This window comes from Oxyura jamaicensis, chromosome 6 (assembly GCF_011077185.1).
Source record: "Oxyura jamaicensis isolate SHBP4307 breed ruddy duck chromosome 6, BPBGC_Ojam_1.0, whole genome shotgun sequence".
NCBI lineage: Eukaryota > Metazoa > Chordata > Aves > Anseriformes > Anatidae > Oxyura > Oxyura jamaicensis.
This window is the reverse complement of record NC_048898.1, coordinates 5675061-5692231: the sequence shown is the minus strand read 5'-3', so window position 1 is coordinate 5692231 and position 17171 is coordinate 5675061. Positions and strand designations below refer to the sequence as shown.

General features: G+C 41.8%; 1 long non-coding RNA gene across 1 annotated transcript in view; it reads right to left on the bottom strand.

Annotated features, from left to right (window-relative positions):
* Nucleotides 1-17171, bottom strand: part of LOC118168803 — a 64502-nt gene that overhangs the window by 29687 nt on the left and 17644 nt on the right. The window contains exons 7-10 of the long non-coding RNA XR_004751803.1: nucleotides 15237-15399; nucleotides 13289-13471; nucleotides 12803-12911; nucleotides 12451-12610 (exon numbers count right to left, since the gene is read on the bottom strand). This is a non-coding gene — a long non-coding RNA (uncharacterized LOC118168803). The remainder of the gene's footprint in view (nucleotides 1-12450; nucleotides 12611-12802; nucleotides 12912-13288; nucleotides 13472-15236; nucleotides 15400-17171) is intronic.

Sequence of the window (17171 nt, the reverse complement as noted above, 5' to 3'; positions counted from 1 at the left end):
TTCAACAAGATTAGGTATCATGACTTAGAGAATAGAGTCACTAAGAATCAAGATGGTATTAAACCAGGCATGTTTGCTTCCAAGGTGTAAAAATGATTCCTTGCTTGGGCACTTGGTTTTCAAGTAAACAGCCTCAGGAGGCCAAGAACGGTTGAAAAGCAGAAACTGGTAATTCCTTTCTGCAGAATGGGATAAGAAAAAGCTGTGCCTCCAGAAAGGGATCCATTGATAACACTCTGCCTCATTTCCAGATGCTTACTAAGTTGAACACTTCAAAATCAAAGAAAAAAAAATAAAAACTGTTCAAAAGGAATAGTTCTTGAAATCTTCTTGGATTACTTGAGAAGCACATATTAGTAAGTTGTATCAGATGACTATGATTGTGGTCTTTTCTTACTAACTGCTTTTGTTTCCCAAAATAACAACCACAAATGAGTGGAATAATGGCAGTAACACATTGAAGTACTGAAGATAACACTGGAACAATTACTGTTGGCTGCCAACAGCCTCAATCAAATAAGTAAGCCTACGGCATGAGCCTTTCCTGTCCAGCCACTGCTACTGTCAGCATCAGCTCCTACAGAACATCACATCACTGTAGTAGACAGCTCTTCGCTCATCTGCCATTTAAATCCAGCTATAGACGCAGGAACCTAAGTGAATCATTAAGAAAGTGTAGCTGCATGTGCCATGACCACTAGTGGTCACTTTGATGAGGTTTTTTGTTTGTAAGATTTCCTCTGTATCAGGAGTCTGAAGATCCCATCATTACATCTGTAGAGTCTGTTTCCCAGCAGAGAGGAAGCTTGTCTCTGCTCCCCAGAAACAGTTATAAGGCTGGTGCTATAAATAGAACAACTGTCCTGCTTACTCTGTCGTATTTAACTGGTAATTAATGCATAAGAGAGTAAGTACTGAAACAACTCCACCCTTCCCTGCTTTATCGTCATCACTAATTAAAAACACATTCATGTATTTTTTGTCATTGATTCCAAGTTAAAAGAGAAATTAAAATACTAGCTGACCTGAAATTGCTGACACTTGGCTTATAAAAAGTTCTCTGGAAGGCACGGGACATGCAAACTTGAAGAAATTATCTTTTTGGGAAATCAGAGGAATGTTTTTCAAGTAGCTGGTGGTACAGAGGTGCACATGATCCTCCTGGGAAGGAGGTGAAAATGAATCAGACAGTTCCAGGAGTGGCAGACCATTGCAGCCAGGTCCCTTATTCATCTGTGTCCAGAGGTTGGATTCCTTGGTACAAAGGAGGCACAAGCTGTGGCTGACATTTCCCTGTATTTGAGACTGTTGTGACATCTCCCTCCCAAGTGCCTCTCCTGTCCTGGGCCTCCTCTGCATTTTCTTTCCTACCTCCATGTACCTATTGCATTCATTTTGGTTAAAAAGGTAATTCCAGCCATCTACCAAATGTTGATGAAACTAGTTGGGATAACCAAAGTTACAGAGGAGGAAGGGCACGCTTGCTCTATTGGCCAGATTTCAGCTGCACACGTAGAAGTCCCCCAGACTGTTCAGCACTCGCTTTGCTCTGTACCTGAAGAAGTACTTCATCACACCTCCACAGTCCCCAGTGTTTTGGGGCAGCATCCCACTGAAAGGAGCAGGTTCCTGCAAATCCTGTGCCCCAGAGACTGCCTCAGCTCCAGCCAAGCACTCCGGAGGCAGCTACTCCAAGCCATCATGCAGAAACCACCATTCCCTGCTGAGGTTCATCGCAATGCAGCTACAGGGCAAAAGTAAGGCACAGACACTTACATATGGACAAAGGCAGGGATGGCATTCCCACCCATCCTTCTTATGCAGTATGCAAAACCCAACGAACTGAGCTTTTCTAGTATGGCCAGCACATAAAATGAGATTTCAATGTGGGCAAGCAGGAGGCCATACACAAGTCTAGAAGTAAGGGGGTTTATTTCTTACTGACCAGCTTGATAGCAGAAGTGCCACGGTCATTCTTTCTAATTTCAGGGGCCTTTTAAATAAAGTTCCACTCCAGAAGCCAAGCATGAAAGGAGAGGAATGAAAACTCTGTGATAGATAAGATATTACAAGACACTGTCAGAATCTTGGTAGGAGAATGAAATAACACTCTGGATACTGTCATTGAAAACAATAATGAAAGAGTACACCATTTTCTTAACTGAAGTACTATCAAATCTATGTTACTGCCACACAACATATTTTTCCTCCAAAGGTGCCAATTTCAAGCTATGACTATTGATCTCTATCTAACACTCAAAATTAACTGCACTACAAAGGGAAAGTGGCACCAAATCGTTTGAGAACATCAAACAGTAAAAAGCCAATGGGGTCAAATCAAGGTCAGAATTTGATGAGTAGGGTGTCAGAAATTTAATCCATTTTGTCTAAGATAATGTATAGAGCCAGTATTGTTTTTTCCCCCTTTCTTTTCTGTAATATTTTAAGCCAGCTTCTCTGAAAAATATCACAAAACCAGACCTCAACTTTTTCATGAACTTTTTTCCATGACTGGAGAGAGAGAAGATTAAACGGACTGAAACACAGATGGCAATTATGCCTCTGTTTATTTCCTAATGAGTCACACGATTATTTTTTGCCTTCTGCCACATCATTTCAGAATACAAGAAAACCTTATCTTGAAGGAGCCATGAAGAGACAGAATAACACTGCTAAAAGTCCCAGTCCAACAAGATACTTCAGTGCATTTAAAAAAAAACCAAACTTTTAACCATGAGTGAAGTTCCATTCACTTCAACTCACACTCAGCAGGGTAAACCTGTACCATCAGCTGGTGAATGTGGCATCTATCAGACTCAGCAGTGGTCTCAAGACAAAGCACTCAAAAGCTCTTACAGTGATGTTGCATTTACATTTCAGCATTTGGAGAAAATTAAGGTCAGAACTATTGTCAGAAAAGGCTTCCCCTTTGCCTCCCCACCACAGCCTGCAATGCCCATCCCCTCTAGCCACCCTCATTTCACTTCATAACACCTGCATGCCCAGGATATTCCCCAGCCTTGGAAACTTGACCAAAGTCACACCCAGACTGAAACCTGGATCCATAAAGCCTGGCTACCTCCCACTGTAGAGGCAACACAGCTATGAGTACACTGACCCACTGCTTTCTGGGCTTTCAAACTTGGCTGTGGCCACTTTCTTTTAAAACCCAGGCTGAGTAACTGCTTTGATAGTGGTAACACCTTCTGCTTCTCGTATCACAGTCTAGTAATTAGTATGCTTGTGAAAGGAATCAAGAGGATATGTACTCATCAGTTCAAATTCATGTCTCTCAGCTCCCCAGGAGGTACCTTAACCACAGGGCTTTGGATAGGGGATTCCCCTCTTATCCTACTGAAATCAGGCAAGAAATATTCAGGCTTTGATCCTAAAAGGGCTGAATCTTCAGCCCAGTGAATTGGACACGTGACTGGATGAGGACTCTTCATATGTTTTAGCCAGTAACTGGGGGTGAATAATAAGGAACTGGATTTTGTCAGGAAGAGTCTGAGTGTGACCTCCCACTTCCTAGCAGAACACACAATATGCAAAACAGGATCCATTTTAAAGGGAGAGCAAGACACATACTTCTCTCTGAAACCAGCACAACCTCTGTGCTGGAACACACTGGCTTTCTGCAGTAGTACTCATCTCTCCTCAGGACACGGGTGGTGCTTCAGAAACACTTTTGCCTCCAGGTTACTTCTGTTTCCTGGCTCTAAGGCGTTCCCTGTTCAGCATCTGGGGATTCCTGCAGGCAGTGGAGAGGCTTGTCTATCCCAAGGAGCTTCAAAGACCCTCACAACTGGTGTGGCCAACATAGGGCACAGATAGGTTGAATAATTCGTGATAGGTTGAATTATTTGTTACCTAAGAAGGCTTCTGAAAAACAGCAAGGCTGTTCTGGAACACTGTGGATAGAACAGATTTTGGGATGGGGTGCTGAAGAGAACTGGTTTTAGTGAAACACTGGATTTTTACCAAAATGACCTTTTTCATTCCAACCGTCTGCTTTGCACAGAAAATTGCACAGAAATTTCCAAAATTTGAAAAGAAATTCAACATCCCAGTGACTTATTGGAGTTATGGTCTGGATGTTATTTTCTTTTGTGGACCATTTCCTGCAACTGGACTTAGTTTCCAACATGCATCATTGCCAGATGTTCCCATGATGTATTGCAACAGCATAAGAAGATAGAAAACCATCATTCACATTAAAAAAGATCTGAGTTTAAGGAAGAATTATAGAATGGCTTGGGTTGGAAGGGACCTTAAAGATCCCCTACTTCCAATCCCCCTGCCATGGGCAGGAACACCTTCCACTAGACTGGGAAAAGAATATGGGTCCTTTGCCTGGAAAACTTGCAAGTTCCTGTATGAGAGGTGGGAACTGGTCACTTCTACTTTGCCTCCCTTCCCTTCCCCCCCAGAAAATAATGTGGTTTTCCACAGCAAATAAAACATTCCCAATCCATTCTATTTAACAAGGTATTCTCAGGCTATGTTCGTCATGAAATGAAGATTAGTTGTTGGCACTGTGTGTCCATTTATCGGTCAAGTGGTCATTTCTGCATCCCTTCAATTCCTGACTCGTCAACACATTTAGAAAGTACCTGACAGACAGGGAAGGTGAAGGATCTGTGGGTGCTGGGTGGGAAGAGTAGATATAAAAATTCATAGTTCTGTTTTGATACTTTGCAACCATGGTACAGATCTACATGGCAGATGAGCACGTCTCTGAGGTTTGAGAGAAAACTCTGCCAAAAGATGGTGTTTCTTTTCCTTTAAAAAAAAAAAAAAAAAAAAAAAAACATTAAAAAAAAAATCTTGAAACAGCTTATTACTAGCTGTTGTACTGCATCTGAAACTTTCAGTTTCATTACTTACTTATGTGACGTATATACCAAGTGGAGAGGGATCTTACTAAAACCTTCCAGGATGAAAACCGTCATGCTAGCCTGTCTGGACATCTTTTAGCAAACACAAAAATGGAATTAGATGGTGCTGCTATTCTGACTCAAATAAACAACAACAAACAAATTAATTCAAACAACTACATGGGAAAAAAAAAAAAAACACAAAACAGGTGAACGTTAGATAAAAACAAGGTTATTTTGAGATGGTGAAATGCTACAATGCAGCTTATTGAGGTAAATCCATTAAAATTCTAAGCACTTTTTAACACATATTTAAAGCATGTATTAAAGTATATATTTGTTTGTCTTAGGATTATGTAGAAACTTCTTTTTAAGTAAGAACCTAAGTTAGCTTTCTAAATTAGAATGGAAACTAGTCTCACAGACATAGTAAAACAGTCATAGTACTGAGTTTTCTGCATATTAACTACTAAGTTAAGACTTACTGAATTTTTGGTGTCTACTTAATTACTTAGCTTGCCTTAGACTCCTTTTTTAAGCAGCTTCACTCAAGTGAGCTGAAAATCACTGATTTCTGACACTTTATGGCATAGCTAGGAAAAAGCATCATAGGGCTTGTGGCACAGCCTTAGAAAGAGATATTTGAGTTATTTTATACACATCCGTCTACCCAATAAAAGACTTTCTATCTGTTTTGGCATGGGCTTTTATACAGATATAGATACAGATATAGATATGTAGAGTCCTTTTTCCTGATTCCTAGTAGTTTCAACAGACATATTCCACAGAAAAAGTAAAGGTTACCAGTGTATTAATATTACTTCTGTACACTACTGTATGTTTTCAATTAGGCTCACTCCCACAACGATTTCCATATCTAGCAACTTGTTCTTCTTATTTCTTGATAAGTGATGGCCCCTATCAGGAAGTCGGGGGCGAGTCTGCTACTGCTTTGAGTAAACAGCCTAAAGGTCATTTTAGATGTTGGCTTTTGACACTCTTGGTTCAATAGCCACCCACCACAGTTGTCACCAGTAAGCTTAAGTTAACCTAATGGAAAAATAGCCTTTCAGTGGGTCCTGTTGTCTCTTCAACAGAACAACTCACCGGTGGTCACTTAATAGTGGAACAAAGAAAATCCTATTAAGTTCCCCTCACAAAATTTGACAGAGGCATTTGGTCTGGGGTCATGATCTAAGTGCTCTAGGCTTTCCCTGAGGTCTGCTAAGGTTATGGGAAAGTCTTTGAGTTAATGGGGTCTTTGAGTGGCAGTGTGTCCACATGGGTGCCACAGTTCTCCTAGCAAGTGCCCAAGGACCTCTTTAATGAGACTGCCCATAGCAGAAAGAAAATGTGCAGAACGGATTCCAGCTACACACACAACTGACTTCTGCAGGCATGGCTACATACACCAGAATGTGAAGGCATTTGTTGCACCCCCACGTGGAATGTCCACCAGCACAGATACTACACATACAATACTGTCCCCCCAACCAAACCCTGGCTCCTGCAGATCTTGTTTCTTTCCTATTGCTCCTGCCAGATTAATCAGTAGCAGGCACAACTTTGCCGAAATAGATGCAACTGCTGGAGTGTGTTGCCAACACACTACCAGTGAGCCTCCATCAGGAAAAGGTCATTACACCACTGACACAACCAGCCACCTCTTCCCACACACCTCTGCAGCATGAAAGCAGGAAGAACCCAGCAGCCAGACCTAAAGATGTTATCATCCTGCAAAAGGAGAAGTGTTGCATGACTACATCTAAGATCCAGAGCAAAGGCCAAAGTACCCCCAGGGCTGATACAGCAAATATGCTTTGTACTGACACCCCCCCTGCAGATTGAACAAGGGACACCACAGTCAAAAATAAAATCCAAATTTCATTCCAAAATAATACCTAAGGCACTTCCAAGAAATTTCCCATAAAGAAAGACTAATGTAGTCTAAAAATCAGGTAGCTCAGGCTTGCAGGCTCTCATTTTAAGCACCTGAAAATACGTATTTCAAAATTAGTGAAGCAGAACTCAGTGGCAAGGCATCTCAGACACACTCCATATTCTCCAGCTTGAAAACAGTAACTCTGGTAACTGAGGCACTGTTGGGTCTTGCAGTGTCAAACCGTACACCCTGCTGGAAGACATGCTCTGTGTACACTTTACAAAAGTGGGTAAAAAACCAGCACAGCCCAAACCTCCTTGTCCAGTTAGAGATCAGTCCGAGACTCCCCATACACCATGTTGACTGTCAGTAAAAGAGGGACTCACACAAACAAGGGGCCAGGTTGTGCTGATAAACTATCTTCACTTCTCTATTAAGAGAGGTACAGGCTAGTACATGTGTTCCTAAATTTCTACATGAAGTGCATCTTATACCATCTTTGTTTCGCATCTGTGTAGCTCAAAAAAAAACACTCCAGAGCCATGAAGAACAGATGAGGAAGGAAAGCAAAACTAAGAATATTCTTCAAAGATGCTGCTCTCTTTTCAGAGCCAAACACCCAGCCTACTGCATCCACCAGCCCCTGTGCTTCCCAACACACACAACAGTAGCTACCAGAACATCCTGTTCATTTCCATCATGCTTTGTGTGATACAGCTGTAGTCAGTGACCTCCAGCACCTCCCGGCCATCCAGCATGGGATGTTCTGCTGCCCCTAGAGAGGAATTTTCTGTTTTTCACAAGTCATTCCTAGCACAACAATTCACTCAAGGTGGCATTGCTATGTAGGTGCTAAGAGATAATAAACACTGAGGAAACATCCCGTTGATACTGTTCTCTTTCCCTCCCTCTACTCCACAGCAAATGGAGCTCAAGGCTTCAGAGGCCTCCACAAAAAGCAGTCAAACCAATTTCCACAGACTCCGACATGATATTGTATAGCCACAGTCACAGTTGTTTTCTCCAGACACAGGGCTCCATTTTCCAGCACATCATTTTCACTGTGCACAGAACAGACAACAGAGTGCATAAACTCCCCTTTTTGCGTTTGACATTATCATACTTACAAGAAAACCATCTGCAGTTTTCAGCTTCAGCTTTTGCTCCAAGTTGGGTTCTTTCAGTTACTTTCCCAATATGCTTTCCAGCCCAGACTCTAGTTCAGTCTGCTCCCTACTCCAGCCACTCTCCTGCCTCAGTAAGCAACATTTGCTTTCTAGCAGAAAAGCGTTAGAGTGTTTAAAATCCCAGGATGCCGTACCACAAAGCAGGCTCCTGGAGTCCAATATTTACCCCAAAACGGTAAGTGCATGATGGCTGCAGAGCTGCAGCACTGCTTGCTCACGAAGGGTAGAACGGTACAGCTGGGACCTCACTGCAGTCCAATACCACAACCTGTCATGTCTTTCTAGCTAAAGGAATCTGGGTAGAGAAAACACAGGATGTATTTAAGCAATAATACCTTATGGGAATGTCTAGCAATGGCAAGTGTTCTGAGGAAGGGGTTGTGCCTCTGGCCCTTACCCTCACAAGTCAACAACTCCCAAGCTCACTGGAGTTAAAATAGCTGACTTAAAAGTCATAATTGCTATTCTAAGCAGTAAAACACAAAAATGTTTTTTTTAATATACCTTTTAACATGCTGCAAAGTTAAACATGGCTTGCGCGTTACCATGGATATAATTTCATGTTTATAAGACTGGTCTTTCCTGGCAGCTAAACGCCTGTACAGGAACAAATAGCAGAGCAGAATTTTGTTTGGCATTTTGCTCAGTTTATGATAACAGCTAACTACTCTTTCTCTATTAACAAGCTTTTGATTTTACTGGAGTTTCTGTAGGAACAGAGTTCTTGTCGTTGGCACTAAACACGCTGTGACTGATCCTCCAGCTAGGATGAGCAGAGCCCTGAACTCAGTGACAGCATTCATGAGAATCGGGGCCATAGGCTCAAGTCCCAGCATGTTTACATAATTGCCATGGCTGCCATCAGGCAGTACACAGTACGTGCTTCATCTCTGCCTAATGAAGGGTCCACTCCAAAACCAGAGTGCAGAGGCTGAGCTAGAACTTTTACCAAAAACATGAGAAATTCTTACTAAACTCAGGCATGGTCAAGTTAGCTTTTCACCTGAGGAGAGGGACAATTTTATTCACCAAGGTCCCAGAAAAAATTACCCAGGGCAAATCTCCAAAATGGAATTGTTACTTTCATATTAACTTGAAATCAGCTGGATTGAAGAAGAAAGGCTAATTGAGTAAGCACAAAATACAGATTGATAGAAAGGTAAATGTGGCCAGTTCAGAACAACAAGTCTAAATGTCTCCCTCACTTTCAAACTTAATTGTTTGTGCCCATACCTATTTCAAAAAGTCTATGTGTATTCCTAGCCCCACTGAACAATTTCTGTGGCAAAAGTTGCCTCGTCTTCAGTAGGACAAAATTTCACCCTTCAGTGAATAAACCCAGGAATAGCTTTTGGCTGCTGGTTGGCAATGTGTAGGATTGTAACAACTCAGCTGCTACTGCTAGATTTGAAGAGAAGATGGAATTGCACAGACCAGTCTGGGGATTACACCACGTTATGTCCCTCCAAATCACGCAGCCAGAGTGTTTACCTGTGTCTATGTGCTGCTGTCATAAAAAGTTCAGTACCTATTTCGGTATCAGATACGTATCAGTTAAACTTGGCTTCAGCTTTTGAAGTGGGTGGAGAGCATCACCACCCCTTTCCTGTACTGAAGTCTGCAACAAAATTGCATTTTACTCACAAACATATCTGTAGTTCTGTTGTGTTGACTTTTTTAACAAATAATCTCATTGGACAGACAGCACCAGCAAGTTTCTCCACTCGGTGGAGTGTCTTCACAGCCCTCCCACACAGTGAAAATGACTCAGACAAAACTACTAAATTTAGGGCATTGGTATTCTATGTGTTACGCTGGTGTTCATACAAGTAATGCCTTAAACAGTAAATTTCTGAATTAAGCATTCAAGCAATCTTTTCTGTGCTGCATCTGCCACTGAAGCAGAACGGCAATGAAGGTGGGCTGAGGAGGAGGTTATTTGGATCGTGATTTGGGTTGTGTTTTGGCTAGAGCTAAATGTGAATTTGAGTGAGGTCTGCATGCACTTTTAGAAATATCTATTGACCTGATACTGTGATGTTTGATCTCAATTGATAAGATTGTGCAAGATTAGCTGCCCTTGGGAGATTCCCTTCATCTCAGGCAAGAGACTGCAGGTTTGACTCACACACGGGGATGATTTCTCTTAGGATGACTAGACCGATTCCCACTTCTCAACATTCACCTCACCCATCTGCCTGAGGCTCCCCTACTGCAAGTGTGGCTCATGAAACAGCTGCTGAAGCGCTGATTGCAACTGCATGCAGTCAATTAAACTGGCACTTCTATAATTCAATATTAAATTACATAGGACTATCACAATTTTATAATTTGCAAATCACCCCCTGCTTCACAAGCAAATGAACCATCCCTGTAGCAAGGGCAAGATCCTCTGGAAGAAAGCAGGGGTAGACAATTAAAGGTGAGAGGTTTTATGGCTATCACTCAAGCCATGGCTCTGCAGTGAGACTAGCCATGCGGTCACCACCCAGGAAAACTGACAGCAAATCCCTGGCCACAAGGGCAGCAGGAGAAGCAAGGAGAGGGAAAGGAGGAGAAGAGAGAAAGAGGAGGAGGGCTAAAGCACCTACTCAATTAAGGCAGTCTTTCCTCTCTACTTACTAAAATTGCCAGTGAATTCAGGAGATCGAAGTCAGGCCTCAGCAGGACCAAGTGAACACTCTCTTCAGGTTGACCACAAAACCTGCTGAAGCCAGCAACAAATGTACATGAGTACCTCTGGGAAGGACATAGAAGCACTGACTTGTATTGATGAACTTTGGCTCTTTTTCTGTTTGTCAGTTGTCTCCAGAAGGGCATGGTTTTCTTATATATTTTTGGGTTTGAAACTGCTGAATAATCTTTACAAATATAGTTCATGATCTGTTACCCAATTACAACCATGCAATTCCTAGGAGCAACCTGAACTGTTTACATTGCACACTTCCATCACATGCCCTTTCTTCATTCCTCACCATTGGAATATAACTCTTAAAGAAAATTAGTTTGTATAGAAACTCTTGCAGATCATGTGCCACAGCCTCCAGAAATGCTTATGCTGGTCTGGTGTGCAGTATTTCAACCCGGGGAGCTGGGCATCCCTGTCTAAAGTTCTGCAGACTAGATAGAGAATATTTCTTTTCCTTGGGTACAACCCCAAACCTGCACTTATATGTAACACCCACCCTGAGGCAAATTTCCATAGTTCAGGACTTATGCTTGCCTCGACTCCACCTAAGAAGCAGGGGTCTTAAAAGTCCCCAAAAAGTGTTTACTTAACAGATGCTTAAAAATCCATCCCAGGAGGAGGTTTGGGGCAATTATTCAATTTTTTCCCCTTGCTCTAAGGCAGAATGAGTAATGTAGACCATCTCTGAAAAATACTTGTCATGCTTGTTCTTCTAAAAATTCAGTCAAAAAGATTCCACTTTAACCCTAAATAATCTGTGCTGTGGTTTTACTACTTGTACAATTAGAATATTTTTCATAATGCTTGAGCCTTGTCTTTTTACCTGATCATCTTGTTAGGATATTTTTTCCAACCAGGCAACTTTGACTGGGTAAATTTACCCAGTCTTAGTACCCAGATTTCGATTGGTAATCTAGTCAGAGAATACAATGAAGATCAAAAGTCGAGATCAAAAAAATACCTATATGATATCTACTGCTCATTCTTTTTTTCCTTGGCTAGCTGCCCTATGAACTGGGAAACTACATTAGTTTAACATTAATTACTCTTGACAATTATAGTTTGTTATCACTTTACAATCTAATTCTGTACAGACTGTCTGACAGTCTGTTCCACTATCTGTCCAGGAATCCAAACCTTTCAAGTAGATTTTCAGTTTCATTATTATTCCCTTCTTTAGATGCACAGGCAAGCCATCCTTCTTACTAATACTTAAGGCTAAAATACCTTTCTAAGAATTTCTGCCCTGTGAAACAGAATTGCCCCCCAAAATATTCCAAGACAGTGATGCGCTGAGGTTTTTGCCATGATGCCTTTCCAAGCAGTATCCTGGTAAAATGCCCATTGCCACCGAGGCTTTGCTACAAAGTACTTCCATGAACTGCTCAAAAACTTCTTTTCACTCCTTCCAGTGAGGTGGCTTGAACTACACCCCCCATCACAGAGGCTGTGCTCTCCCTCTCTTTCTAACTTAAACAAGTTAACTTAACTTAGACAAGTCTGTCCCTCATTTATTCCACAACATCATAACAAGCACAGATAACCTTCAACTATACCACCAACACTTTATTTCTCCAAGCCCATCCTTCCAGAATGAGTCGTGCCAAAACCCCAGCCCTATGACTTACCCCAGCAAATTTCTAATATGCCAATTAAGTATTTAACTTGATTCTATGCTACAACTTCAGATCCTTTCCATTTTTTCCCCTGCTTGTATTCACATTGTCCTCGTAACCTTCCAAGGATCCTACTGCAGTGTTCTCTCTGCTGACTTTCAAATGTTATTCTTCTATGTGTAGTGTAATTTTCACTTACCTAGCTAACTTTTGCACTGGCCTTTTTCAAAATGAGCACAACGCCTTCTTCTCGCTAGGCTGCTGAATGGTGTGGAGTATTTCTTCATCACCAGAGTGCCACCTCTCCCCATCAGGCCTGCGTTAAAAACATCTGCTGTTACGTGGTACGGAGGAATCTCCTGTCAATATCACTTGAAAAATTCACACCCTTACCTTCAAAATCTGACATTAGCAAGTGCCAAATACTTTATTTCCACAGTTTTGATGAAAAGTTAAATATTTAGAATTTCTGAATTTAAATATTTAATTTCAATGAGTTGACCCAAAGCAAAATATTTTTTTGACCCAATTTGACAAATAGTTTGTCTTACCCATCCAGAATGAGGCTCTCTGAGCAAGCTTTTTCCCATGATCCATCACTACAGTAGGCAAGAACAATTGCAAAGCACCCTCGGTTAGGCAATGGAGAGCTGGGGGTGGCTGTAAGAAATAATCAGGATACAATGTCACCTGTCCCAGAAATACCGCAGCAGTTCAGGCAGATGGCTTAGGCTTAATATTAAGCAACAAGCTGCAGTCTAGCTCAACAAACTGTTTTGAAATGGATCAAACTGACTCAAAGCAAAATATTTCAGTTATACCTTCCTGGTGAGTCCTTCTTAAATCACAACTGCATATAAACTTTGCATAAAAGTCACTTTAACACCAAGTGGTTTTTAACATAATAAAATTAGCAACTGTAGAAATAGAACAGTCATCGTGAGTTGCTGCACAGGAAGATCAGAGTACTGATTCATACATACTTCATATACATTGAATTGCTTCAGGAACTCAATACTTTTACATCTTCTTCATACCATGACAGTTCAAAAGATGGTCTTTGCTCTCCAATGGCTTGCACATGATGGGAAGTGATGCCAATCATGAGAACAACCAGAAGATTCTTTTGAGCCAATTAGATGGCACCAGTCACAACGACATTAGTCATCCACTCCTCAATCTGAGAAGGAACCAAAATTATCATTCATCAACTCCAGAGGCTGCAAAAGACATGAGGGAAGTGTACTATTTCCCATTCTTATTGCAGTCATCATCATACAAAGTGACGCAGGCTGCTATTTTCTGCTCCTCTTCTGGAGAGTGGTGGTTACTCTCTGTACAGTTTTCAAAAGAGAAATTTTGATCTCATTTAATTCCTCCAAACTCCTTCTCCTGTCCTTGTGTGACCAAGAAAGGAAACGGGCCTAGAAAATGCTATACAGTAAGAATATATACAGCCTGATGCCATCAGCCTCTGCAGCGGAGACAGAGGATAGTGTTGTGGTATATGGTGTCAAGTCTCCACACACCAATGGGAGCAACAAGAAAAGAACTGATACCTGATGTGCGAAAGCACATACACAAGAAAAAAAAAATAAAAAAAAAATAAAGTGAAGCATCAGGAGTGGTTAACTGCAGAGGGTTCAGAGTGGAGGTCTTTAAGAGCAGATCCAGCGAAACAGACTGTGCTGGAGTGTGCTGGCCAGTTTAACAAACCGCACAGTCTTTACACTGCTGAGATCAATGAGTTATGCACCATGTATGTATGTCAGTGAGCTGAAGGGTACAGGAAATCCAGGAGGAATTGAAAGGCTGGAGAGACTGACCAGACCCCGTTTCTCCTCAGCAAGATGGTTTGAGCATCTCAGAGTTGCTGGTGTAGCAGTCCTTGCTAGCTCACTGCCACCCACAGCTGGGAGACCAGACGACCTAGCAGCCCTGGTAAGGACAGACACCTTTGTACATGACACTGTACCAGTGTGAGAGACACCCTTGGAATAATGCTGAACAGCTGCACACATCTCCAAGGCACAGGTTGGCCAGCTCCGGATAGATAAGCTTGTGAAGCCCCTTCCAACACTTTGCTTTTGAAAGACACAAGCAGTGAAAAAGAAGATGAAAATTCAGAAACATCAACACTTCCGATAGAGGGGAAAACAGATCAAATTAATGGCAAAGTAATATTCTGCAGAACAGAATAGCAATGTTCTATTCTGTGGCATGGGAAGACAATAGGCCTTCAACACATCTGGGGAAAGACCAGTACGGGTTTTCATGGCAGTTTTTCCTCTGGTGTGACATTTTGGTTCACTGCCCAATTAGAGCCTTCCCTTGAAGGATTTCCTGGGATAGATTCTCAGCTAGAGCAAACAGTGTCACTGCTTTGTGGAAGCATGGCAGTTCTGAGCAGGAGAGGATTTTGCTGCAGATATTCGACTGGCAGCGAGGCTTTCTCAAGGGAGCTACATCTGACAGCTTCACAACGAAGAGAGATGTTATCCACAGCATGAAAATCCAACTCAACAAACAAATTTGATACTGACTTTAGAAGCCATGTTAACAGATGGTACCAAATCCATGTGTCAAAGATCACAGTTACTTCTTTACATTTCCCTTCCCATTTTGTCTTTTTTTTTTTTTTTAACTTCAACCTCAGAGGAACAGATTCTGACTCAAGATGAAGAGCTAATTAAACTATAATATACTAAAAGGAGATTTGGCTATACTGCGAAATCTGGCGTTTGGTACAGCAAGACACTCCTCTGTAAACAGTCAGATACCTCCCAAGGATTTCTCATAACTATGAAAGAATTCAGATAATCTCCAGAATTAGTCTTAGATTTGCATTACAGCACTACAGATAATGAACTAAAGCACGAGTTAGATAAATCAGATAATCTAAGACAATATTTATTCATGTATAAAAAGATAAGGAACAGAGACTACCGAAATAATAACTGTGTTGCAATTGTTGTTAGACATTACCTTACTATAGACAGCTGTACTGAATCTAGTTTCATTCTCTTCAAAAGATGGTATCTAAAACTTCCAGACTTGTCTTTCACATTATGCACTGCGCATAACTTGACCACGGTGGAAGAAGATTCACAGTAGCTCTCTTTTATCCAGATAAAAGATCTTTCATAAACTGTAAAGATACATTTGTAATTATGTTCTAGTGCTCATTTACAACAAAGGCCTGTTTGCACCATGCTAGCTAGCAGCATTAATGGTCTCTTTAGCTCTGATGCAGCCCCTGCTTTACCTGGTATGAACAAAGCAACAGTGATCTAAAAGGTGCAGGTGTGTCCCACAGGAAGGGGAGCAAACTTTCATTGCAGAGCATCTTCATACCAGTACACTTTTATTTCCAAAAGGAAAAGTGCTTCAGGAAGGAAAAATTCCAGCCTCTAACTGACCTAGTTACGCTGCTGGCATAAGGAATCCAGGAGTGAGGCTTCTGACAGAAACTCAGTCCACCTGGTGGTACTAGGCTAAGGTATTTCCACACTAGCTGTTTAAGCACATCCTGCCAGAACTTACAGCTGCATTTGCAGTCTTGTTGAAAGGGAACCTCTGTCCACACCTCATCATGCAAGTGATGCTCAGTGAAGATGTGGCAGAGGAGCTTTGGGCATATACACTATACTTAAGCATCTGCAGGACATCGATCTGTCTGTGGACAACTGCTGCCTTTAGAGACTTGGAGCACCCCAGGCTCTCTTTATGCTCATTTTCAACTAAACTTTGCTAATCAGAAATTAAACTCACACTTCCCTGGCTCTGAGCAAGAACAGCATGTCCCTCTTAGCCTAAAGTTAATGCCTAGCCTAGGCTGGTCATCCACGCTCCCTTCTTCACCAATAGAGAAGGACAGTATCACTAGATGATTCACTGCATTACGCACCTGATGAATCCTTTCTTACTGATGAGGGAAAGACAGCGAGCCCATACACTTGGCTTGGACTGGATCACTAGCCTTCTGACAGCTCAAGTAGGATGAGATATATCCTATCGGGCTTTTCGTCTTCTTTTGAATGTGTCTAATGGTGAAGACAAATGAAAAAAGAATTCAAACTGTGGCTTCTTGACACAATAACTGTATAAAACTAAGATAAAAGCAGTAATCAAACTATTGTTATTAATGACAATAACACAAAAAGCCAACAGCTGTTCTACATGATACTCAAATGTGCCACTGCTTCCCTGTGTGTAAACGTGTATCTCATCTATGTCCAATGCAAAGGCAACTGCCAGATCACATGCTATGTACATTTTCAGAGAGGAAGAAAAAGAATCATTGGCCCAATGGCTTGGATACCAAGCAATTCCTTCTGTGTGGCTTTGGTATGCTGTGTGAAATTTTCTGTCTAGAATAACACCTGTAACCCTGTCCTTTCAATGTAGCTTTGATTTATTCCCTTGGCTTGGCTTCTGCAGTGCTTTTACCCTTCTGTAGAGAGTCTGCTTGGACCCAAGCTGCACAGATGGGGAAGTGGCAGGGAAGAACACAGCTCTGCCAGTGTCAAAGCAGCTAGACTCCCTTCTGCTGGTTTCAGAATTCTTAGAAGGGACACAGCACAAAAGAGAGGCTGCTGATGTTCTCTCAGCAATAGCAGCACTGTCAGGAAGCTGAAATGACCAAGAGAGCCACAATGTCCTGCAGAGGTACAAGATTTGCACACAGTGACCTTGTGCTCCAGAGATCTTGCCCATTTTGCACTGAGGGTTTCTGCCGTGCCCATGAGAGGGGCAGTTCAAGCCACAGTGAAACAGGCCTAGGGACTGCATCAAGTTTGACTGGCTCTGAAACACCCAGCTGTGTGGTGTGACATGGTCCTTTATCTCCTTGGAGAGAATGGGATTTTGTGCATTTTCATTCTGAACACATAAAGCAGGTAGCTAGATGAAATATGGCAC